Below are 25,133 nucleotides of genomic sequence, written 5' to 3'. Positions count from 1 at the left end.
TTCCATGGAAAACCCAGTATCCTATGAAGCCTGAGGCTGAAGAAGGAATAAGATTGACAATAGAAGGACTGCTCAGGGCAGGAGTATTGATAGAGATGCCCAGTGGTTGCAATACACCCTTGCTACCTGTTCTTAAAGCCGATGGTAAAAAATGGAGACTGGTCCATGACTTAAGAGCTGTTAACGATATAGTGCAGGATTGTCCTGCTGAAGTCCCAAACCCTCACACACTGCTGACCAATGTTCCCCCGGAGGCCAAATACTTCACGGTTATTGACCTATGTGGAGCGTTTTTTAGTATACCCCTGGCGGAGGAGTGCAGACATTTGTTTGCATTTAGATATAGGGGCAAAACTCTGTCTTATACTCGGACCCCACAGGGTTTTAAGGATAGTCCGCATTTTTTCAATCAGATATTGAGAGCAGACCTGGAGGAATTAATGTTAGATGGTACATTGATCCAATATGTGGATGACCTGTTGATCTGTGCTTCAACTTTGGAGCAATGTCACTCTGACTCACTAAAAGTACTGCGGCGACTAGCAGAGGGGGGACACAAAGTCTCTAAAACAAAACTACAGTACTGTCAACCACAGGTTGAGTACTTAGGCAGAACAATAGCTCATGGAACTAAGGCAATAGCTCCTGGACAGCTAGAGGGTATTAGCAAAGCACCGTTACCACAAACAGTAGCCCAAATGATGACCTTTTTGGGAATGACAGGGTTTAGTTCTGATTGGATAGAAGAGTATGTAGTTAAAACAGCTCCTCTGAGAGAAATAATGAAAGAAGCTGGACAGCTTAATCTAAGAGCAAGACTAGATTGGAACACTGATGCGTTGGTTGCATTTGAAACACTTAAAACAGAAATGCAAACAGCACCAGCTCTAGCCACCCCAGATTACACTAAACCATTCTTGTTATACGTCTCAAACAGGTGCAACAATTATGCAGCAGCTGTTCTTATGCAAGAAACTTGTAGTGGTAGGAAGAAACAACCTATTGCCTATTATAGCTCTAAATTAGATCCGGTAGCTCAGGGATACCCACCGTGTTATCAGGGATTAGCTGCATTGCATTATGCATATGACAAAGCATCAACTATAACCATGGGGTATCCGGTAATTATCAGCACCCATCATAAAATAGTGGAGTTGATAGAACAGGGTAAATTTGTGTTAACTAATGCAAGGACGATGGATTATATGAGCTTACTCACGTATCCAGACGTTCTCATTAAAAGATGTAACACTGTGAATCCAGCAGAAAGGATTCCATTTGATTTTGAAGGAGAAGCACATGATTGTGTAGCTGAGGCTTTAACATTTACCAAACTACGTCCAGACTTAGAATCAATTCCATTAATAGGTCAAGAGGGATATGACCTGGAAAGTTACTTTGTAGATGGTTCTTGTTTTAAAGATTATATGGGTAATCATGCAGGGTTTGCGGTAGTTAAGCAAAAGGGGAAAGCTTTCACTGAGGAAATATTAGAGCATTGTCCTCAGCCTTGCTCTGCCCAGCTAGCTGAATTGCAGGCTCTGACTGCAGCATGTGGGCTGGGAAGAGGTAAAACAGTTAATATCTATACTGATTCCGCTTACGCACACGGCGTATGCCATTTGTTTGGTGCAGTCTGGAAACAGAGAGGATTTCAAAAGAGTGATGGAACTCCCATCCAACATCATGCACAAATTGTTAAATTAATGACAGCATTAATGTATCCTCGGAAACTAGCAATAATCAAGTGTCAAGCGCACAGAAAAGGCAATGATTTTGTAATTAGGGGCAATAATGCAGCAGATGAAGCTGCCAAGAAAGCATCCAAATGCATTGTCCCAATTCTCATTGCACCATTAATGGACATGGTTGCTATTGCACCTATTACATCTCCTACTGAGCTAATTCAAATTCAGGCTCGTGCTGGAATTACTGAACAAAATACCTGGCTACAGAGGGGGGCCTCTGTAGATAGACATGGGATATGGAGAACACATGATGGTGCCATATTAGCCACCACCACTCTACTGACGCTACTTATTAATGATGCACATGATATTGATCATTGTGCAAGGGGGGAGGTGATAAGAAAAATCAAACAACAAGGTTTTTGGTCACCATATCTACAGGCAACAGTAGATGAGATTTTGTCAAAATGTGAAATATGTGCAAAAAACAACATACGTAAAGGTATAGCTACGCCTATAGGTCACATACCGGTTCCAGAAGGCCCGTTTAGACATATTGTGATGGACTATGTAGACATGATAAAACCTATACGGGGTAAAAGGTACATGTTAGTTATCATAGACAGGTTCAGCAGATGGGTAGAAGCAGTACCATCGGTGGATCAGGGGTCAGGAACAGTGATAAAATTCTTATCAACAGAAGTAATTCCCAGATTCGGGATTCCGTCCGAAATTAGCTCAGACAATGGTTCAGCGTTTATACAAAAAGTTGTAAAAACAATAATACAGCAGCTAAGGATGAAACAAAGGCTGGGATGTGTTTATCATCCCCAATCGCAGGGGATGGTTGAGAGAGTTAACGGTTTTCTGAAAAACAAGATAACAAAGATTTGTAGATCTACAGGGCTTAATTGGGTGGATGCTTTACCGCTTGCACTAATGAGTTGCCGCATGGAAACTAACAGAAACACGCATCTATCGCCGCATGAAATGCTTACGGGTCGACCCATGCCTATACCAATGTTAGGAGGACTGTATAAAGGTCCCTCCTTGGATATATTGCAAAGTGAATTAAAATCATATGTGATGTACCTAACCAAAATACACAAAGCTATATATTCACAGGAGAAAAAGACGGTGCCGGAGCCTGGACCTGAAGGACCTCTCCCAGTGATACCAGGGGATCTGGTCTACGTTCGAGTGTTCCGAAGGAAGTGGGATCAGCCGAGGAGAGAAGGACCCTACGAGGTGGCCGCAGCCACAAAAACAGCAGTCCAGGTGAAAGGAAGCAAGACGTGGTATCATCTAAACCACTGCACACGAGTCCCAACAGAGAAAAGGATACAACCACATAGAGATGAGAACACAGAGGATGCTGATACACCAGGCGGGAGCCCGGAGGGAGCAGGAGCAGAGGAAACGATCGAAACGCCAGGGAGGAGTCAAGAAAATGGCAGACCAGATACAAGCCAAGATACGACGAGTGCATCAACTAAAGCTCTCAGAAGAAGTACCAGGGGAAAAAAGTCTGAACAGGAAAGGGAAAAACAACCAAAGCTTCCTCAGGTATGGTCAGAAAGCCCAGAAATGGGGGGGAGTAACATGCCTGTTGCTCCTGATGACATACCTGCTGTGGCAGACCTCTTTGACAGAAGCCCTCCACAGTGGGATCCCGAAGTACCACCTGCAGAATGGGAACATCTCTTCCCTGAAATTGATACCCTTCCAGATGAAAGCCCAGTCCGGCCTGAGGAGGGAGCCTCAGGGGAAGAAAGAGGAAGAGAAGCCTCACGAGAAAGGGAAGGGGATTTCCCCACAATTGACTTTTCAACTCTTGAAGGGTCCCCCTAACAAACAATTGAAGTTAGAATGGCAGAAAAAAGACATTGACATAGCAAAAGTGATAATGAATACTAGTACAGAAATAACAGACTCACACATGATCAAGAAGTATGGTGGAAGCAGGAAAAGAAGAGAGGAATCAGCCGAACAATTAAAAAGGACTGACCAGGTTAGAATCTCTGTTCCACCTCAACTCATAACTGAAATAGGAGAGCAGAAGACAATCTCAATCAAAAGGATCAAGCCTCTACCTGAGATTGCATTCTGTGGATGGACACATCACCAAACAAAGGGAGAAGTCATTTGGGACCCAAAAGGATGTGACCTGACAGTAACCAAAGAAGCAGACGAGTGGGTGCTCACCATGAATCAGATTGAACCAGTTGAAGGTGAAGAATTAATAGTTGAAATAACAAGAACCAGATGGACCGAAGGGAGTAGCACCACAGTCATTAGAATTGGTCCTACGCCAATACCTAAACAGGAAGAGCCGGTGATAACTAAAACGACAACAACAGTGGAAACTGCTGCAAGGATTACAGCAGTTACTACCAAGGTATCATCCATTGCCATTAACAAACAGTCCAATGTACCCACAAAGAAACCTGAGGCATCAGAACCAGAAGGGTTTTTTACTGACATTTGGAACTTTCTAAAAAACACTAACAATCGGCCTCTAGAAAAGGACAATGTGAATTCAACTGATGCTTTAACTTCAGAACTATACAAGGACAAATCATTGAAGAAATTAGTAGGAAATGAATGGTATGAATGGGCTCAATATACAGCAATGAAATTAAAATTGACAAATTGCTTACTATGTGCACCCTCTCCGCTGACAGAATTAGTGGTGGTACCAAGTCCTTATGATTACAAGGATTGTGCTGATTTTAATAAGAACTTTTGTCATTTGAGTAGACCAGAAAGGCCTTATTGCCCAGCTGAATGTTTGTCATATTTGGGTAATCCATATTATCATCAGTATTACAATCAAACTGGTTGGGGTAAGTGGTGTAAAGAATTGGATATAAGAATGGAAGTACAGAAGCTAGAGGTCCCACATAAATATCGGATAGATTATCAACAAACATATGAATGTTTTAACAGCACAAAAGGACAGAATGGGATAGGGAAGTTTAAAGGTGAGTGTGAGATCACATGGCACTTAACTACGGATACCACATGGAATGCAGACACTCCAAGAAGGGCTACTTATCAAGCAGCTGGAAGTTGGGTGGGAAAAGTAGTCATTCATGATAGTTGTCAAAATCAAACTCTAGCACTACCCTTAATTGCACCGTATGAAGAACAGACCAAGGTAGTTGCAGATTTCTTCTGGATATGTGGGGGGAATAGATTAAGGGCAACATTGCCAAAGGGATGGACAGGCCTCTGTGCAAGAGTTAGGTTGATTCAACAGATAACTATCACTGAATGGGATCCTAGTGATGCTAGGCAACTAAATACTAAAAATAGAGTAAAAAGAGAATATAAGTCTGACCCCAAGGTCTATTTGGATGCAATAGGTCAACCTAGAGGTGTTCCTAATGAGTACAAAGCAAGAGATGAGATTAAATCAGGATTTGAATCAATCTTTTTGTGGATAACACCTAATAAGAATTTAGAGTGGATTAATTATATTTACTATAACCAACAGAGATTCATTAACTATACCGACTCGGCTCTAACAGCGTTGGGGGAACAGGTACAGGCTACCAGTAAAATGACTTGGCAAAACAGACAGGCTCTTAATTGGCTATTAGCAGAGAAAGGTGGAGTTTGTGTTATGTTTGGAGATGATTGTTGCACTTTTATTCCCAATAACACTGCGCCTAATGGATCCTTCGCAATTGCTATGGCTAAACTTAAAGGTTTACGAGCAGAGGTTAAGGCAAATGCTGGGTTTGACTCTCATGTTTGGGATTGGTTGGATCTAGCATTAGGAAAGTGGGGAGCTATGTTTGCTAAAATGGCTATTATGCTGGGAGGAGGGTTATTGGCTCTGGGTATTGTATTTTGTTGTGTTTTACCCTTGGTAAAATCACTTGTGGTCCAGACAACAGTCAAACAGATGTCTGTAAGGAGTGCTGACCCTCCTGTGGTAATTAATCCTGTACCTGGAAGCCCAGGTCATTATACTAATAGATATGGAAAGCCATGTAATGCGGTTGGTGGACCTCTGGACTGCCCCTTTGGCAATCCAAACTGTCTCTATGGAGTGATGCCGGGAGGTGGTTATGCTTGCCATGATTTCAGTAAGGATGGTCTACCTGTATATGCTGTATTCCCAAATTCAGACGAATGTCTACTGGTACATGTCCACAAAGAGTGTCATTTGCGCCGTAAGTGCAAGTGGTGCACAAAATTTAATGTGGAAGGCCATGACCATCACGGAGACCCCGTGTTTTGCGCAAAATGTCAAAGAGGTGATTGTAGAATCTGTCAGGATGAGGATTGTGCTCCTATGTAAGGATTTTAGTATATCTATTTTTGTTTAAGGCCTGGTGTGTTTGTATGTTTGGTTGAATTTTTAGATATGTATATCAATGAATATATATATGGTTTCCTTTAATTAAAGCTAGTTATGCCTTCTAAAGACTAGGTTAATTTCAAAAACATGTTAGGTAACAGAGGGTATTCCGGTTACAAGTGTCTATGGACCATGTCCTTAATCTTCTAAACAAAGGTTGATATCATTTGATATCACTTTATTAGAGAGGTGTCTGCGAGGGAGGATCATGTTGAAATGCTTAAATTTAGAATGATGTTGTGTCAATTTTCTTTTGTAACTGCATGTAGGTCTTTGATTTTTTTTGATTATTCATTTATTATTATACTCATTGGATTGTTTAAATTTTTAATTTTCACATAACTGAGATAAACTCAGGCAAGGCTAAGTACCTACACGCTCATGCTTCATCAAATATGTCATATTTTATCTTTCTAATTTTAATGTTTCTAATTAGATCTTTTACTCTTATGAAAATTAGAGATGTTTGGTCTAGTTAGGTTTTCTTTAATGTTTCTGATTGGATCTTTTACTCCTATTTCACATTGGAGATGTTTGGTCTAGTTGGTTTATATGCTTCACTTTGTTTTTATTTTTTGTATTTTCTTGATTATTATAGGTATTCTCATTTACTATCCCAAAGTCTTATTTGTATCATTTATGTGGCTAAATAGCCCCAGAGTGGGGATTGTGGTAGTGTAGTAATAAAATAAGACACATGGATAAAAATATGGAGACATAGGACAGCTGAACATTAAAGTAATGGACTACATGTTTACATTGATTATGAGACTGTGGTAATGGAAATTTCCTAAGGGACGTTCTGGCTCTTGTATTTTCTCCATTGTGCTGACAGACTGACTAGACATGTCAGTTCTTGGGCACTTAGACCCACTAGACATATAGTCTGACCAGTCCATTATGTACACACATGTCAGAAAGATAGGCGCTTAAAGAAATTGGACACTAAACACATAGTCTGCTGATTCTTTAAAGAGATACACATGTCAGAGAAATATGTGTTTAGGGCACTTAGACCCACTAGACATATAGTCTGACCAGTCCATTATGTACATACATGTCAGACACATAGGCTTAAAGAAAGTTGAGACACTGGGATAGAGGGTCTGGCCACCATGATAAACTGATTGAAAGCAGATGGTGGTGAATGACTTCATCGGGGATGAGCATAATATTATATGGGTATAAATATAAAGGACTGGACTTCGGAGGAGTGTGTGTTCCGCGGACATTCCAGATTGCAATACAATTGTAATAAAAACATTTATTTGAGTTCACAAAAGTTCTTGTAAGAGTTATATTTGAAGTGATTTTCCACGACACCTCTCAGTATTTCCATCGTAAATCTAACACAAACAACAGTATCTGTACTGAAGAGCCTATTTGAACTGTTTGTCAAGGCAGATATATTCTGAGCACCTGAATCGTTGGACAATTGCATGTATTAAGGACATTATCCATATCAAGTCACCAAGTATATGTTAAAAAAGAAAACTGGTTTGCCATAGCGCTGTGAGCAGGGTTCGAACCTGCGCGGGGAGACCGCATTGGATTTCAAGTCCAACACCTTAACCACTCGGCCATCGCAGCTTGCTATGTTAAAAGCCAGGCCTTAACCAGTCAGGGATCTTATTCTGTCCATTTCACTTCTTTAAAGACTGTCTACTGAAGAGCCTAATTGAACTGTTTGTTAAGGCAGATATATTCTGAGCACTTGATTCAAAGGACAAGTACACCGTTTAAGGACATTATCCATATCAAGTCCCCAATTACATGTTGCAAATAAAGACTGGTTAGTCAAAGCGCTGTGAGCAGGGTTCGAACCTGCGCGGGGAGACCCCATTGGATTTCGAGTCCAACGCCTTAACCTCTCGGACATCACAGCTACTTCTGTTACCTACGACGCCTTAACCAGTCCGCTATCTCGTTCTGACCATTTTTTCCTCTAAAAAGAGCGGATAATCGCTACTGAAGAGCCTACTTGAAATGTTTATTATGGAAGATTAATTCTGAGCACTTGAATCAAAGGACATGTCCACGCATTATCCATATCAAGTGCCCAATGACATGTTACAAATAACGACTGGATCGTCAAAGAGCTGCGCGCAGGGTTCAAAACTGCGCTGGGAGAACCCATTGGCTTGCGAGTCCAACGCTTTAACCACTCGGCAATCAAAGCTTGCTGAGGATTATCACACAAGGACAAAAGTATCCAAATTCAACTGCCTAATTGAAATATTTTTCAAGCAAAGTAAAATAAGCTATTTTCTGAGCACTTCAATCGTTGGACGAGCCCATAAAGGACGTACAATTTAAATTCAGAGGAGATAGTTCCAATTATTAAAAGTCAACTTTACCATCGCACTGTAAGCAGAGTTGAAAACAGTACAGGGAGCACACATTGGATTCCAATTCCAATCCTTAAACCACTTGGCCATCGCAGCAGTAGGAATCTAAGGAAAGTGATGAGGAGCAAGCAGAAGTGGGCTATACGCTTCGAGCAAGGTAAGAACATGCGTGGGGAGACCCCATTGAAATTCAGGTCCAACGTCTAAAGAACTCGGCCATTGGAGCTGTTGGAATGCAAGTAAATGGATTGGGATTTGGAAACAGACATCATTGGTGTAAAATGGTCAACTTGATGGCACGACATATTGATCTTTTTGCGCCAAGTAACCTCGGTCCTTTCCAAAGCTGTGAAGTTTGGAAGCTTAATGTGCAAATCAAAAAACTATGTCCAGAGAAATTACAACTGGACTATTCACTGAGAATAAGATTTAAAAAAGAGCAGGGAGACCAAATTGGGTTTCAAGTCTGAGGACTTAACCACCTGCCTCTCAGTATTTCCATCGTAAATCTAACACAAACAACAGTATCTGTACTGAAGAGCCTATTTGATCTGTTTGTCAAGGCATATATGTTCTGAGCACCTGAATCATTGGACAATTGCATGTATTAAGGACATTATCCATATCAAGTCACCAAGTATATGTTAAAAAAGAAAACTGTTTTGCCATAGCGCTGTGAGCATGGTTCGAACCTGCGCGGGTAGACCCCATTGGATTTCAAGTCCAACGCCTTAACCACTCGGCCATCGCAGCTTGCTATGTTAAAAACCAGGCCTTAACCAGTCAGCTATCTTATTCTGTCCATTTCACTTCTGTAAAGACTGTCTACTGAAGAGCCTAATTGAACTGTTTGTCAAGGCAGATATATTCTGAGCACTTGATTCAAAGGACAAGTACACCGTTTAAGGACATTATCCATATCAAGTCCCCAATGACATGTTGCAAATAAAGACTGGTTAGTCAAAGCGCTGTGAGCAGGGTTCGAACCTGCGCGGGGAGACCCCATTGGATTTCGAGACCAACGCCTTAACCTCTCGGCCATCACAGCTACTTCTGTTACCTACGACGCCTTAACCAGTCCGCTATCTCGTTCTGACCATTTTTTACTCTAAAAAGAGCGGATTATCGCTACTGAAGAGCCTACTTGAAATGTTTATTATGGAAGATCAATTCTGAGCACTTGAATCAAAGGACATGTCCACGCATTATCCATATCAAGTGCCCAATGACATGTTACAAATAACGACTGGATCGTCAAAGAGCTGCGCGCAGGGTTCAAAACTGCGCTGGGAGAACCCATTGGCTTGCGAGTCCAACGCTTTAACCACTCGGCAATCAAAGCTTGCTGAGGATTATCACACAAGGACAAAAGTATCCAAATTCAACTGCCTAATTGAAATATTTTTCAAGCAAAGTAAAGTAAGCTATTTTCTGAGCACTTCAATCGTTGGACGAGCCCATAAAGGACGTACAATTTAAATTCAGAGGAGATAGTTCCAATTATTAAAAGTCAACTTTACCATCGCACTGTAAGCAGAGTTGAAAACAGTACAGGGAGCACACATTGGATTTCAACTCCAATCCTTAAACCACTTGGCCATCGCAGCAGTAGGAATCTAAGGAAAGTGATGAGGAGCAAGCAGAAGTGGGCTATACGCTTCGAGCAAGGTAAGAACATGCGTGGGGAGACCCCATTGAAATTCAGGTCCAACGTCTAAAGAACTCGGCCATTGGAGCTGTTGGAATGCAAGTAAATGGATTGGGATTTGGAAACAGACATCATTGGTGTAAAATGGTCAACTTGATGGCACGACATATTGATCTTTTTGCGCCAAGTAACCTCGGTCCTTTCCAAAGCTGTGAAGTTTGGAAGCTTAATGTGCAAATCAAAAAACTATGTCCAGAGAAATTACAACTGGACTATTCACTGAGAATAAGATTTAAAAAAGAGCAGGGAGACCAAATTGGGTTTCAAGTCTGAGGACTTAACCACCTGCCTCTCAGTATTTCCATCGTAAATCTAACACAAACAACAGTATCTGTACTGAAGAGAATATTTGATCTGTTTGTCAAGGCAGATATATTCTGAGCACCTGAATCATTGGACAATTGCATGTATTAAGGACATTATCCATATCAAGTCACCAAGTATATGTTAAAAATGAAAACTGGTTTGCCATAGCGCTGTGAGCAGGGTTCGAACCTGCGCGGGTAGACCCCATTGGATTTCAAGTCCAACGCCTTAACCACTCGGCCATCGCAGCTTGCTATGTTAAAAACCAGGCCTTAACCAGTCAGCTATCTTATTCTGTCCATTTCACTTCTGTAAAGACTGTCTACTGAAGAGCCTAATTGAACTGTTTGTCAAGGCAGATATATTCTGAGCACTTGATTCAAAGGACAAGTACACCGTTTAAGGACATTATCCATATCAAGTCCCCAATGACATGTTGCAAATAAAGACTGGTTAGTCAAAGCGCTGTGAGCAGGGTTCGAACCTGCGCGGGGAGACCCCATTGGATTTCGAGTCCAACGCCTTAACCTCTCGGCCATCACAGCTACTTCTGTTACCTACGACGCCTTAACCTGTTGGGGATGGGGGCGCTGTTTAGACTATTTATGCTAATGTGGCTAATTTTTTAAACGGCTTCCCACAAAATCCTTGATCGTACAATATGCATATTATTATTATTATTGGATAGAAAACAGTCTATAGTTTCTATAGGAGTTGAAATTTTGTCTCTAAGTGGAACAGAGCCCATTCTACAGCAATTTCCCTGACATGGAGTCAGATTTGAGAAACGTTGGCCACTTTTCTGAAGTCATTTAAACGGGCACTGTCGTTGCTATGACTATACGGACACTTCTTACGTCTTCCCCTGGATGCCTTTACGTGATGACGATTCCAACGGGCTCGATTGCTCGTTCACAGGCCCTACAAATGAAAAAAACCTTTAGCTAGCAAGTCTTTTCTTGCTGCGTAACGCGCGTGGAAGACACCGACCCTCTCCTGTTCCAAGCGTTAGTTTAGCCTGTTATATTTCTCCGGTCATCTTTTCACTCGTTATAGGAGTTACAAACATCACAAAGTAGTTAATTTAAAGCGTTTTATAGCAATTTATATCCGTTTAGTGCGATTTTGGGACATTTATTTTTGCAACGATGTGAAAAGTTGGTCACGCTTTTCAGTTCATCCCGAACGTAGTTGACATTTCCACATGGCAAGAGGACAGCTTTCCACCAAAAGACGATTTCTCCCAAGAAAGGATCCTTTGCCCAAGATACTGATGGAAGAACAGCTCAAGGTAGGACATTTTTATTATGATAAATCGTGTTTCTGTCGAAACATTTTAGTGGCTTAGGACGCCATGTTTTTTGACGTAGCTTCGCTTGGCGCAAACTGTATTGAAAAGTAAGGATAAATTAAAAAATGTAATAACGCAATTGTATTAAGAATTAAATTGTCTATCAATCCCTGTCCACCCTATATTTTTTAGTCACGTTTATGAGTATTTATGTATAAGAGTAGATCACTGTCTAAGTGGCGCAAGGACGTTTTCTTTACCAGCTTGTCTACATTTCACATTGTCTAACCATGATTTTGGTGGCTAAATATAAACATTTTCGATCAAACTGTATATGCATGTTGTAATGTGATGTTACAGGAGTGTCATCGGAAGAATTCTGAGAAGGTTAGTGAAAAAATTAATATCTTTTGGCGATGTTGACTTTTATCGCTCACTTTGGCTAGAATCAATGCTGGGCTGCTAATTGCTATGTGCTAAGCTAATATAACGATTTATTGTGTTTTCGCTGTAAGACACTTAGAAAATCTGAAATATTGTCTGTATTCACAGGATCTGTGTCTTTCGATTCGTGTATGCTGTGTATTTTTACGAAATGTTTGATGATTAGTAGTTAGGTAAACACGTTGCTCATTGTAATTATTCTAGTCCATTTGTGATGGTGGGTGCAATTGTAAACTATGCCATCTACCTGAAATATGCACTTTTTTCTAACAAAACCTATCCCATACCATAAATATGTTATCAGACTGTCATCTAATGAGTTTTTTTGTTGGTTAGAGGCTATAAATATCTTAGTTTAGCCGAATTGGTGATGGCTACTGGTGTTGGTGGACAAATAAAAGATGGTGGAATATGCTAATGTGTTTTTAGGTAATAGATGTACATCTTTACATATTGTGTCTTCCCTGTAAAACATTTTAAAAATCGGAAATGTTGACTGGATTCATAAGATCTGTGTCTTTCATTAGCTGTATTGGACTTTAATGTGTGAAAGTTAAATATTTTAAAAAAATATTTTTTTTGAATTTCGCGGCACTGGTTTTTCAGTGGGGGGGGGGGGGGAGTGCCGCTAGCGGCACGCTGATCCTAGACAGGTTAACCAGTCCGCTATCTCGTTCTGACCATTTTTTCCTCTAAAAAGAGCGGATTATCGCTACTGAAGAGCCTACTTGAAATGTTTATTATGGAAGATTAATTCTGAGCACTTGAATCAAAGGACATGTCCACGCATTATCCATATCAAGTGCCCAATGACATGTTACAAATAACGACTGGATCGTCAAAGAGCTGCGCGCAGGGTTCAAAACTGCGCTGGGAGAACCCATTGGCTTGCGAGTCCAACGCTTTAACCACTCGGCAATCAAAGCTTGCTGAGGATTATCACATAAGGACAAAAGTATCCAAATTCAACTGCCTAATTGAAATATTTTTCAAGCAAAGTAAAGTAAGCTATTTTCTGAGCACTTCAATCGTTGGACGAGCCCATAAAGGACGTACTTATTAAATTCAGAGGAGATAGTTCCAATTATTAAAAGTCAACTTTACCATCGCACTGTAAGCAGAGTTGAAAACAGTACAGGGAGCACACATTGGATTTCAATTCCAATCCTTAAACCACTTGGCCATCGCAGCAGTAGGAGTCTAAGGAAAGTGATGAGGAGCAAGCAGAAGTGGGCTATACGCTTCGAGCAAGGTAAGAACATGCGTGGGGAGACCCCATTGAAATTCAGGTCCAACGTCTAAAGAACTCGGCCATTGGAGCTGTTGGAATGCAAGTAAATGGATTGGGATTTGGAAACAGACATCATTGGTGTAAAATGGTCAACTTGATGGCACGACATATTGATCTTTTTGCGCCAAGTAACCTCGGTCCTTTCCAAAGCTGTGAAGTTTGGAAGCTTAATGTGCAAATCAAAAAACTATGTCCAGAGAAATTACAACTGGACTATTCACTGAGAATAAGATTTAAAAAAGAGCAGGGAGACCAAATTGGGTTTCAAGTCTGAGGACTTAACCACCTGCCTCTCAGTATTTCCATCGTAAATCTAACACAAACAACAGTATCTGTACTGAAGAGCCTATTTGATCTGTTTGTCAAGGCATATATGTTCTGAGCACCTGAATCATTGGACAATTGCATGTATTAAGGACATTATCCATATCAAGTCACCAAGTATATGTTAAAAATGAAAACTGGTTTGCAATAGCGCTGTGAGCATGGTTCGAACCTGTTGGGTAGACCCCATTAGATTTCAAGTCCAACGCCTTAACCACTCGGCCATCTCAGCTTGCTATGTTAAACACCAGGCCTTAACCAGTCAGCTATCTTATTCTGTCCATTTCACTTCTGTAAAGACTGACTACTGAAGAGCCTAATTGAACTGTTTGTCAAGGCAGATATATTCTGAGCACTTGATTCAAAGGACAAGTACAGCGTTTAAACACATTATCCATATCAAGTGCCCAATGACATGTTACAAATAACGACTGGATCGTCAAAGAGCTGCGCGCAGGGTTCAAAACTGCGCTGGGAGAACCCATTGGCTTGCGAGTCCAACGATTTAACCACTCGGCAATCAAAGCTTGCTGAGGATTATCACACAAGGACAAAAGTATCCAAATTCAACTGCCTAATTGAAATATTTTTCAAGCAAAGTAAAGTAAGCTATTTTCTGAGCACTTCAATCGTTGGACGAGCCCATAAAGGACGCACAATTTAAATTCAGAGGAGATAGTTCCAATTATTAAAAGTCAACTTTACCATCGCACTGTAAGCAGAGTTGAAAACAGTACAGGGAGCACACATTGGATTTCAATTCCAATCCTTAAACCACTTGGCCATCGCAGCAGTAGGAATCTAAGGAAAGTGATGAGGAGCAAGCAGAAGTGGGCTATACGCTTCGAGCAAGGTAAGAACATGCGTGGGGAGACCCCATTGAAATTCAGGTCCAACGTCTAAAGAACTCGGCCATTGGAGCTGTTGGAATGCAAGTAAATGGATTGGGATTTGGAAACAGACATCATTGGTGTAAAATGGTCAACTTGATGGCACGACATATTGATCTTTTTGCGCCAAGTAACCTCGGTCCTTTCCAAAGCTGTGAAGTTTGGCAGCTTAATGTGCAAATCAAAAAAATATGTCCAGAGAAACTACAACTCGACTATTCACTGAGAATAAGATTTTAAAAAGAGCAGGGAGACCAAATTGGGTTTCAAGTCTGAGGACTTAACCACCTGCCTCTCAGTATTTCCATCGTAAATCTAACACAAACAACAGTATCTGTACTGAAGAGCCTATTTGAACTGTTTGTCAAGGCAGATATATTCTGAGCACCTGAATCATTGGACAATTGCATGTATTAAGGACATTATCCATATCAAGTCACCAAGTATATGTTAAAAATGAAAACTGGTTTGCGATAGCGCTGTGAGGAGGGTTCGAACCTGCGCGGGGAGACCCCAGTGGATTTCAAGTCCAACGCCTTAACCACTCGACCATCGCAGCTTGCTATGTTAAAAACCAGGCCTTAACCAGTCAGCTATCTTATTCTGTCCATTTCACTTCTGTAAAGACTGTCTACTGAAGAGCCTAATTGAACTGTTTGTCAAGGCAGATATATTCTGAGCACTTGATTCAAAGGACAAGTACACCGTTTAAGGACATTATCAATATCAAGTTCCCAATGACATGTTGCAAATTAAGACTGGTTAGTCAAAGCTCTGTGAGCAGGGTTCGAACCTGCGCGGTGAGACCCCATTGGATTTCGAGTCCAACGCCTTAACCTCTCGGCCATCACAGCTACTTCAATTACCTAAGACGCCTTAACCAGTCTGCTATCTCGTTCTGACCATTTGTTCCACTAAAAAGAGCGGATTATCGCTACTGAAGAGCCTACTTGAAATGTTTATTATCGAAGATTAATTCTGAGGACTTGAATCAAAGGAAATGTCCACGCATTATCCATATCAAGTGCCCAATGACATGTTACAAATAACGACTGGATCGTCAAAGAGCTGCGCGCAGGGTTCAAACCTGCGCTGGGAGAACCCATTGGCTTGCGAGTCCAACGCTTTAAACACTCGGCAATCAAAGCTTGCTGAGGATTATCACACAAGGACAAAAGTATCCAAATTCAACTGCCTAATTGAAATATTTTTCAAGCAAAGTAAAATAAGCTATTTTCTGAGCACTTCAATCGTTGGACGAGCCCATAAAGGACGTACAATTTAAATTCAGAGGAGATAGTTCCAATTATTAAAAGTCAACTTTACCATCGCACTGTAAGCAGAGTTGAAAACAGTACAGGGAGCACACATTGGATTTCAATTCCAATCCTTAAACCACTTGGCCATCGCAGCAGTAGGAATCTAAGGAAAGTGATGAGGAGAAAGCAGAAGTGGGCTATACGCTTCGAGCAAGGTAAGAACATGCGTGGGGAGACCCCATTGAAATTCAGGTCCAACGTCTAAAGAACTCGGCCATTGGAGCTGTTGGAATGCAAGTAAATGGATTGGGATTTGGAAACAGACATCATTGGTGTAAAATGGTCAACTTGATGGCACGACATATTGATCTTTTTGCGCCAAGTAACCTCGGTCCTCTCCAAAGCTGTGAAGTTTGGAAGCTTAATGTGCAAATCAAAAAACTATGTCCAGAGAAAGTACAACTGGATTATTCATTGAGAATAAGATTTAAAAAAGAGCAGGGAGAACAAATTGGGTTTCAAGTCTGAGGACTTAACCACCTGGCTTTCAGTATTTCCATCGTAAATCTAACACAAACAACAGTATCTGTACTGAAGAGCCTATTTGAACTGTTTGTCAAGGCAGATATATTCTGAGCACCTGAATCATTGGACAATTGCATGTATTAAGGACATTATCCATATCAAGTCACCAAGTATATGTTAAAAGTGAAAACTGGTTTGCCATAGCGCTGTGAGCAGGGTTCGAACCTGCGCGGGGAGACCCCATTGGATTTCGAGTCCAACACCTTAACCACTCGGCCATCGCAGCTTGCTATGTAATAAACCAGGCCTTAACCAGTCAGCAATCTTATTCTGTCCATTTCACTTCTGTAAAGACTGTCTACTGAAGAGCCTAATTGAACTGTTTGTCAAGGCAGATATATTCTGAGCACTTGATTCAAAGGACAAGTACACCGTTTAAGGACATTATCAATATCAAGTCCCCAATGACATGTTGCAAATAAAGACTGGCTAGTCAAAGCGCTGTGAGCAGGGTTCGAACCTGCGCGGTGAGACCCCATTGGATTTCGAGTCCAACGCCTTAACCTCTCGGCCATCACAGCTACTTCTGTTACCTACGACGCCTTAACCAGTCCGCTATCTCGTTCTGACCATTTGTTCCACTAAAAAGAGCGGATTATTGCTACTGAAGAGCCTCCTTGAAATGTTTATTATGGAAGATTAATTCTGAGCACTTGAATCAAAGGACCTGTCCACGCATTATCCATATCAAGTGCCCAATGACATGTTACAAATAACGACTGGATCGTCAAAGAGCTGCGCGCAGGGTTCAAACCTGCGCTGGGAGAACCCATTGGCTTGCGAGTCCAACGCTTTAAACACTCGGCAATCAAAGCTTGCTAAGGATTATCACACAAGGACAAAAGTATCCAAATTCAACTGCCTAATTGAAATATTTTTCAAGCAAAGTAAAATAAGCTATATTCTGAGCACTTCAATCGTTGGACGAGCCCATAAAGGACGTACAATTTAAATTCAGAGGAGATAGTTCCAATTATTAAAAGTCAACTTTACCATCGCACTGTAAGCAGAGTTGAAAACAGTACAGGGAGCACACATTGGATTTCAATCCAAATCCTTAAACCACTTGGCCATCGCAGCAGTAGGAATCTAAGGAAAGTGATGAGGAGAAAGCAGAAGTGGGCTATACGCTTCGAGCAAGGTAAGAACATGCGTGGGGAGACCCCATTGAAATTCAGGTCCAACGTCTAAAGAACTCGGCCATTGGAGCTGTTGGAATGCAAGTAAATGGATTGGGATTTGGAAACAGACATCATTGGTGTAAAATGGTCAACTTGATGGCACGACATATTGATCTTTTTGCGCCAAGTAACCTCGGTCTTTTCCAAAGCTGTGAAGTTTGGAAGCTTAATGTGCAAATCAAAAAACTATGTCCAGAGAAAGTACAACTGGACTATTCATTGAGAATAAGATTTAAAAAAGAGCAGGGAGAACAAATTGGGTTTCAAGTCTGAGGACTTAACCACCTGGCTCTCAGTATTTCCATCGTAAATCTAACACAAACAACAGTATCTGTACTGAAGAGCCTATTTGAACTGTTTGTCAAGGCAGATATATTCTGAGCACCTGAATTATTGGACAATTGCATGTATTAAGGACATTATCCATATCAAGTCATCAAGTATATGTTAAAAATGAAAACTGGTTTGCCATAGCGCTGTGAGCAGGGTTCGAACCTGCGCGGGGAGACCCCATTGGATTTCAAGTCCAACGCCTTAACCACTCGGCCATCGCAGCTTGCTATGTTAAAAACCAGGCCTTAACCAGTCAGCTATCTTATTCTGTCCATTTCACTTCTGTAAAGACTGTCTACTGAAGAGCCTAATTGAACTGTTTGTCAAGGCAGATATATTCTGAGCACTTGATTCAAAGGACAAGTACACGTTTAAGGACATTATCCATATCAAGTCCCCACTGACATGTTGCAAATAAAGACTGGTTAGTCAAAGCGCTGTGAGCAGGGTTCGAACCTGCGCGGGGAGACCCCATTGGATTTCGAGTCCAACGCCTTAACCTCTCGGCCATCACAGCTACTTCTGTTACCTACGACGCCTTAACCAGTCCGCTATCTCGTTCTGACCATTTGTTCCACTAAAAAGAGCGGATTATTGCTACTGAAGAGCCTACTTGAAATGTTTATTATGGAAGATTAATTCTGAGCACTTGAATCAAAGGACATGTCCACGCATTATCCATATCAAGTGCCCAATGACATGTTACAAATAACGACTGGATCGTCAAAGAGCTGCGCGCAGGGTTCAAACCTGCGCTGGGAGAACCCATTGGATTGCGAGTCCAACGCTTTAACCACAGTCAGCTATCTTATTCTGTCCATTTCACTTCTGTAAAGACTGTCTACTGAAGAGCCTAATTGAACTGTTTGTCAAGGCAGATATATTCTGAGCACTTGATTCAAAGGACAAGTACACGTTTAAGGACATTATCCATATCAAGTCCCCAATGACATGTTGCAAATAAAGACTGGTTAGTCAAAGCGCTGTGAGCAGGGTTCGAACCTGCGCGGGGGGACCCCATTGGATTTCGAGTCCAACGCCTTAACCTCTCGGCCATCACAGCTACTTCTGTTACCTACGACGCCTTAACCAGTCCGCTATCTCGTTCTGACCATTTGTTCCTCTAAAAAGAGCGGATTATCGCTACTGAAGAGCCTACTTGAAATGTTTATTATGGAAGATTAATTCTGAGCACTTGAATCAAAGGACATGACCACGCATTATCCATATCAAGTGCCCAATGACATGTTACAAAAAACGACTGGATCGTCAAAGAGCTGCGCGCAGGGTTCAAACCTGCGCTGGGAGAACCCATTGTCTTGCGAGTCCAACGCTTTAACCACTCGGCAATCAATGCTTGCTGAGGATTATCACACAAGGACAAAAGTATCCAAATTCAACTGCCTAATTGAAATGTTTTTCAAGCAAAGTAAAATAAGCTATTTTCTGAGCACTTCAATCGTTGGACGAGCCCATAAAGGACGTACAATTTAAATTCAGAGGAGATAGTTCCAATTATTAAAAGTCAACTTTACCATCGCACTGTAAGCAGAGTTGAAAACAGTACAGGGAGCACACATTGGATTTCAATTCCAATCCTTAAACCACTTGGCCATCGCAGCAGTAGGAATCTAAGGAAAGTGATGAGGAGAAAGCAGAAGTGGGCTATACGCTTCGAGCAAGGTAAGAACATGCGTGGGGAGACCCCATTGAAATTCAGGTCCAACGTCTAAAGAACTCGGCCATTGGAGCTGTTGGAATGCAAGTAAATGGATTGGGATTTGGAAACAGACATCATTGGTGCAAAATGGTCAACTTGATGGCACGACATATTGATCTTTTTGCGCCAAGTAACCTCGGTCCTTTCCAAAGCTGTGAAGTTTGGAAGCTTAATGTGCAAATCAAAAAACTATGTCCAGAGAAAGTACAACTGGACTATTCATTGAGAATAAGATTTAAAAAAGAGCAGGGAGAACAAATTGGGTTTCAAGTCTGAGGACTTAACCACCTGGCTCTCAGTATTTCCATCGTAAATCTAACACAAACAACAGTATCTGTACTGAAGAGCCTATTTGAACTGTTTGTCAAGGCAGATATATTCTGAGCACCTGAATTATTGGACAATTGCATGTATTAAGGACATTATCCATATCAAGTCACCAAGTATATGTTAAAAATGAAAACTGGTTTGCCATAGCGCTGTGAGCAGGGTTCGAACCTGCACGGGGAGACCCCATTGGATTTCAAGTCCAACGCCTTAACCACTCGGCCATCGCAGCTTGCTATGTTAAAAACCAGGCCTTAACCAGTCAGCTATCTTATTCTGTCCATTTCACTTCTGTAAAGACTGTCTACTGAAGAGCCTAATTGAACTGTTTGTCAAGGCAGATATATTCTGAGCACTTGATTCAAAGGACAAGTACACGTTTAAGGACATTATCCATATCAGGTCCCCACTGACATGTTGCAAATAAAGACTGGTTAGTCAAAGCGCTGTGAGCAGGGGTCGAACCTGCGCGGGGAGACCCCATTGGATTTCGAGTCCAACGCCTTAACCTCTCGGCCATCACAGCTACTTCTGTTACCTACGACGCCTTAACCAGTCCGCTATCTCGTTCTGACCATTTGTTCCTCTAAAAAGAGCGGATTATCGCTACTGAAGAGCCTACTTGAAATGTTTATTATGGAAGATTAATTATGAGGACTTGAATCAAAGGACATGTCCACGCATTATCCATATCAAGTGCCCAATGACATGTTACAAATAACGACTGGATCGTCAAAGAGCTGCGCGCAGGGTTCAAACCTGCGCTGGGAGAACCCATTGTCTTGCGAGTCCAACGCTTTAACCACTCGGCAATCAATGCTTGCTGAGGATTATCACACAAGGACAAAAGTATCCAAATTCAACTGCCTAATTGAAATATTTTTCAAGCAAAGTAAAATAAGCTATTTTCTGAGCACTTCAATCGTTGGACGAGCCCATAAAGGACGTACAATTTAAATTCAGAGGAGATAGTTCCAATTATTAAAAGTCAACTTTACCATCGCACTGTAAGCAGAGTTGAAAACAGTACAGGGAGCACACATTGGATTTCAATTCCAATCCTTAAACCACTTGGCCATCGCAGCAGTAGGAATCTAAGGAAAGTGATGAGGAGAAAGCAGAAGTGGGCTATACGCTTCGAGCAAGGTAAGAACATGAGTGGGGAGACCCCATTGAAATTCAGGTCCAACGTCTAAAGAACTCGGCCATTGGAGCTGTTGGAATGCAAGTAAATGGATTGGGATTTGGAAACAGACATCATTGGTGTAAAATGGTCAACTTGATGGCACGACATATTGATCTTTTTGCGCCAAGTAACCTCGGTCCTTTCCAAAGCTGTGAAGTTTGGAAGCTTAATGTGCAAATCAAAAAACTATGTCCAGAGAAAGTACAACTGGACTATTCATTGAGAATAAGATTTAAAAAAGAGCAGGGAGAAGAAATTGGGTTTCAAGTCTGAGGACTTAACCACCTGGCTCTCAGTATTTCCATCGTAAATCTAACACAAACAACAGTATCTGTACTGAAGAGCCTATTTGAACTGTTTGTCAAGGCAGATATATTCTGAGCACCTGAATTATTGGACAATTGCATGTATTAAGGACATTATCCATATCAAGTCACCAAGTATATGTTAAAAATGAAAACTGGTTTGCCATAGCGCTGTGAGCAGGGTTCGAACCTGCGCGGGGAGACCCCATTGGATTTCAAGTCCAACGCCTTAACCACTCGGCCATCGCAGTTTGCTGTGTTTCAAACCAGGCCTTAACCAGTCAGCTATCTTATTCTGTCCATTTCACTTCTGTAATGACTATATACTGAAGAGCCTAATTGAACTGTTTGTGAAGGCAGATATATTCTGAGCACTTGATTCAAAGGACAAGTACACGTTTAAGGACATTATCCATATCAAGTCCCCAATGACATGTTGCAAATAAAGACTGGTTAGTCAAAGCGCTGTGAGCAGGGTTCGAACCTGCGCGGGGAGACCCCATTGGATTTCGAGTCCAACGCCTTAACCTCTCGGCCATCACAGCTACTTCTGTTACCTACGACGCCTTAACCAGTCCGCTATCTCGTTCAGACCATTTGTTCCTCTAAAAAGAGCGGATTATCGCTACTGACGAGCCTACTTGAAATGTTTATTATGGAAGATTAATTCTGAGGACTTGAATCAAAGGACATGTCCATGCATTATCCATATCAAGAGCCCAATGACATGTTACAAATAACGACTGGATCGTCAAAGAGCTGCGCGCAGGGTTCAAACCTGCGCTGGGAGAACCCATTGGCTTGCGAGTCCAACGCTTTAACCACTCGGCAATCAAAGCTTGCTGAGGATTATCACACAAGGACAAAAGTATCCAAATTCAACTGCCTAATTGAAATATTTTTCAAGCAAAGTAAAATAAGCTATTTTCTGAGCACTTCAATCGTTGGACGAGCCCATAAAGGACGTACAATTTAAATTCAGAGGAGATAGTTCCAATTATTAAAAGTCAACTTTACCATCGCACTGTAAGCAGAGTTGAAAAGAGTACAGGGAGCACACATTGGATTTCAATTCCAATCCTTAAACCACTTGGCCATCGCAGCAGTAGGAATCTAAGGAAAGTGATGAGGAGAAAGCAGAAGTGGGCTATACGCTTCGAGCAAGGTAAGAACATGCGTGGGGAGACCCCATTGAAATTCAGGTCCAACGTCTAAAGAACTCGGCCATTGGAGCTGTTGGAATGCAAGTAAATGGATTGGGATTTGGAAACAGACATCATTGGTGTAAAATGGTCAACTTGATGGCACGACATATTGATCTTTTTGCGCCAAGTAACCTCGGTCCTTTCCAAAGCTGTGAAGTTTGGAAGCTTAATGTGCAAATCAAAAAACTATGTCCAGAGAAAGTACAACTGGACTATTCACTGAGAATAAGATTTAAAAAAGAGCAGGGAGACCAAATTGGGTTTCAAGTCTGAGGACTTAACCACCTGCCTCTCAGTATTTCCATCGTAAATCTAACACAAACAACAGTATCTGTACTGAAGAGCCTATTTGAACTGTTTGTCAAGGCAGATATATTCTGAGCACCTGAATCATTGGACAATTGCATGTATTAAGGACATTATCCATATCAAGTCACCAAGTATATGTTAAAAATGAAAACTGGTTTGCCATAGCGCTGTGAGCAGGGTTCGAACCTGCGCGGGGAGACCCCATTGGATTTCAAGTCCAACGCCTTAACCACTCGGCCATCGCAGCTTGCTATGTTAAAAACCAGGCCTTAACCAGTCAGCTATCATATTCTGTCCATTTCACTTCTGTAAAGACTGTCTACTGAAGAGCCTAATTGAACTGTTTGTCAAGGCAGATATATTCTGAGCACTTGATTCAAAGGACAAGTACACGTTTAAGGACATTATCCATATCAAGTCACCAAGTATATGTTAAAAATGAAAACTGGTTTGCCATAGCGCTGTGAGCAGGGTTCGAACCTGCGCGGGGAGACCCCATTGGATTTCAAGTCCAACGCCTTAACCACTCGGCCATCGCAGTTTGCTGTGTTTCAAACCAGGCCTTAACCAGTCAGCTATCTTACTCTGTCCATTTCACTTCTGTAATGACTATCTACTGAAGAGCCTAATTGAACTGTTTGTCAAGGCAGATATATTCTGAGCACTTGATTCAAAGTACAAGTACACCGTTTAAGGACATTATCCATATCAAGTCCCCAATGACATGTTGCAAATAAAGACTGGTTAGTCAAAGCGCTGTGAGCAGGGTTCGAACCTGCGCGGGGAGACCCCATTGGATTTCGAGTCCAACGCCTTAACCTCTCGGCCATCACAGCTACTTCTGTTACCTACGACGCCTTAACCAGTCCGCTATCTCTTTCTGACCATTTGTTCCTCTAAAAAGAGCGGATTATCGCTACTGAAGAGCCTACTTGAAATGTTTATTATGGAAGATTAATTCTGAGGACTTGAATCAAAGGACATGTCCACGCATTATCCATATCAAGTGCCCAATGACATGTTACAAATAACGACTGGATCGTCAAAGAGCTGCGCGCAGGGTTCAAACCTGCGCTGGGAGAACCCATTGGCTTGCGAGTCCAACGCTTTAACCACTCGGCAATCAAAGCTTGCTGAGGATTATCACACAAGGACAAAAGTATCCAAATTCAACTGCCTAATTGAAATATTTTTCAAGCAAAGTAAAATAAGCTATTTTCTGAGCACTTCAATCGTTGGACGAGCCCATAAAGGACGTACAATTTAAATTCAGAGGAGATAGTTCCAATTATTAAAAGTCAACTTTACCATCGCACTGTAAGCAGAGTTGAAAACAGTACAGGGAGCACACATTGGATTTCAATTCCAATCCTTAAACCACTTGGCCATCGCAGCAGTAGGAATCTAAGGAAAGTGATGAGGAGAAAGCAGAAGTGGGCTATACGCTTCGAGCAAGGTAAGAACATGCGTGGGGAGACCCCATTGAAATTCAGGTCCAACGTCTAAAGAACTCGGCCATTGGAGCTGTTGGAATGCAAGTAAATGGATTGGGATTTGGAAACAGACATCATTGGTGTAAAATGGTCAACTTGATGGCACGACATATTGATCTTTTTGCGCCAAGTAACCTCGGTCCTTTCCAAAGCTGTGAAGTTTGGAAGCTTAATGTGCAAATCAAAAAACTATGTCCAGAGAAAGTACAACTGGACTATTCACTGAGAATAAGATTTAAAAAAGAGCAGGGAGACCAAATTGGGTTTCAAGTCTGAGGACTTAACCACCTGCCTCTCAGTATTTCCATCGTAAATCTAACACAAACAACAGTATCTGTACTGAAGAGCCTATTTGAACTGTTTGTCAAGGCAGATATATTCTGAGCACCTGAATCATTGGACAATTGCATGTATTAAGGACATTATCCATATCAAGTCACCAAGTATATGTTAAAAATGAAAACTGGTTTGCCATAGTGCTGTGAGCAGGGTTCGAACCTGCGCGGGGAGACCCCATTGGATTTCAAGTCCAACGCCTTAACCACTCGGCCATCGCAGCTTGCTATGT

At 41.6% G+C, this 25,133-nt stretch overlaps 21 non-coding genes across 21 annotated transcripts; all 21 read right to left on the bottom strand.

Annotated features, from left to right (window-relative positions):
* Window positions 1-7,568: 7,568 nt before the first annotated feature.
* trnas-uga (transfer RNA serine (anticodon UGA)) lies at window positions 7,569-7,650 on the bottom strand. Its single transcript has one exon. It is a non-coding gene; the product is annotated as a tRNA-Ser (tRNA).
* A 213-nt stretch (window positions 7,651-7,863) lies between these two features.
* On the bottom strand, window positions 7,864-7,945 carry trnas-cga (transfer RNA serine (anticodon CGA)). The gene has a single exon. It is a non-coding gene; the product is annotated as a tRNA-Ser (tRNA).
* A 1,134-nt stretch (window positions 7,946-9,079) lies between these two features.
* Window positions 9,080-9,161, bottom strand: trnas-uga (transfer RNA serine (anticodon UGA)). The gene has a single exon. It is a non-coding gene; the product is annotated as a tRNA-Ser (tRNA).
* A 213-nt stretch (window positions 9,162-9,374) lies between these two features.
* trnas-cga (transfer RNA serine (anticodon CGA)) lies at window positions 9,375-9,456 on the bottom strand. Its single transcript has one exon. It is a non-coding gene; the product is annotated as a tRNA-Ser (tRNA).
* A 1,134-nt stretch (window positions 9,457-10,590) lies between these two features.
* On the bottom strand, window positions 10,591-10,672 carry trnas-uga (transfer RNA serine (anticodon UGA)). Its single transcript has one exon. It is a non-coding gene; the product is annotated as a tRNA-Ser (tRNA).
* Window positions 10,673-10,885: 213 nt separating this feature from the next.
* trnas-cga (transfer RNA serine (anticodon CGA)) lies at window positions 10,886-10,967 on the bottom strand. Its single transcript has one exon. It is a non-coding gene; the product is annotated as a tRNA-Ser (tRNA).
* A 4,172-nt stretch (window positions 10,968-15,139) lies between these two features.
* Window positions 15,140-15,221, bottom strand: trnas-uga (transfer RNA serine (anticodon UGA)). The gene has a single exon. It is a non-coding gene; the product is annotated as a tRNA-Ser (tRNA).
* A 211-nt stretch (window positions 15,222-15,432) lies between these two features.
* Window positions 15,433-15,516, bottom strand: trnas-cga (transfer RNA serine (anticodon CGA)). The gene has a single exon. It is a non-coding gene; the product is annotated as a tRNA-Ser (tRNA).
* A 1,134-nt stretch (window positions 15,517-16,650) lies between these two features.
* trnas-cga (transfer RNA serine (anticodon CGA)) lies at window positions 16,651-16,732 on the bottom strand. The gene has a single exon. It is a non-coding gene; the product is annotated as a tRNA-Ser (tRNA).
* A 213-nt stretch (window positions 16,733-16,945) lies between these two features.
* trnas-cga (transfer RNA serine (anticodon CGA)) lies at window positions 16,946-17,027 on the bottom strand. Its single transcript has one exon. It is a non-coding gene; the product is annotated as a tRNA-Ser (tRNA).
* Window positions 17,028-18,161: 1,134 nt separating this feature from the next.
* On the bottom strand, window positions 18,162-18,243 carry trnas-uga (transfer RNA serine (anticodon UGA)). Its single transcript has one exon. It is a non-coding gene; the product is annotated as a tRNA-Ser (tRNA).
* Window positions 18,244-18,455: 212 nt separating this feature from the next.
* trnas-cga (transfer RNA serine (anticodon CGA)) lies at window positions 18,456-18,537 on the bottom strand. The gene has a single exon. It is a non-coding gene; the product is annotated as a tRNA-Ser (tRNA).
* Window positions 18,538-19,001: 464 nt separating this feature from the next.
* trnas-cga (transfer RNA serine (anticodon CGA)) lies at window positions 19,002-19,083 on the bottom strand. The gene has a single exon. It is a non-coding gene; the product is annotated as a tRNA-Ser (tRNA).
* A 1,134-nt stretch (window positions 19,084-20,217) lies between these two features.
* Window positions 20,218-20,299, bottom strand: trnas-uga (transfer RNA serine (anticodon UGA)). Its single transcript has one exon. It is a non-coding gene; the product is annotated as a tRNA-Ser (tRNA).
* A 212-nt stretch (window positions 20,300-20,511) lies between these two features.
* trnas-cga (transfer RNA serine (anticodon CGA)) lies at window positions 20,512-20,593 on the bottom strand. The gene has a single exon. It is a non-coding gene; the product is annotated as a tRNA-Ser (tRNA).
* A 1,134-nt stretch (window positions 20,594-21,727) lies between these two features.
* On the bottom strand, window positions 21,728-21,809 carry trnas-uga (transfer RNA serine (anticodon UGA)). Its single transcript has one exon. It is a non-coding gene; the product is annotated as a tRNA-Ser (tRNA).
* A 212-nt stretch (window positions 21,810-22,021) lies between these two features.
* On the bottom strand, window positions 22,022-22,103 carry trnas-cga (transfer RNA serine (anticodon CGA)). The gene has a single exon. It is a non-coding gene; the product is annotated as a tRNA-Ser (tRNA).
* A 1,134-nt stretch (window positions 22,104-23,237) lies between these two features.
* trnas-uga (transfer RNA serine (anticodon UGA)) lies at window positions 23,238-23,319 on the bottom strand. Its single transcript has one exon. It is a non-coding gene; the product is annotated as a tRNA-Ser (tRNA).
* Window positions 23,320-23,531: 212 nt separating this feature from the next.
* Window positions 23,532-23,613, bottom strand: trnas-uga (transfer RNA serine (anticodon UGA)). The gene has a single exon. It is a non-coding gene; the product is annotated as a tRNA-Ser (tRNA).
* Window positions 23,614-23,826: 213 nt separating this feature from the next.
* Window positions 23,827-23,908, bottom strand: trnas-cga (transfer RNA serine (anticodon CGA)). Its single transcript has one exon. It is a non-coding gene; the product is annotated as a tRNA-Ser (tRNA).
* A 1,134-nt stretch (window positions 23,909-25,042) lies between these two features.
* Window positions 25,043-25,124, bottom strand: trnas-uga (transfer RNA serine (anticodon UGA)). The gene has a single exon. It is a non-coding gene; the product is annotated as a tRNA-Ser (tRNA).
* Window positions 25,125-25,133: the final 9 nt, after the last annotated feature.

This window comes from Salvelinus fontinalis, chromosome 17 (genome assembly GCF_029448725.1).
Source record: "Salvelinus fontinalis isolate EN_2023a chromosome 17, ASM2944872v1, whole genome shotgun sequence".
NCBI lineage: Eukaryota > Metazoa > Chordata > Actinopteri > Salmoniformes > Salmonidae > Salvelinus > Salvelinus fontinalis.
The sequence above is the reverse complement of the archived record's forward strand: the minus strand, read 5'-3'. Positions and strand labels throughout refer to the sequence as shown.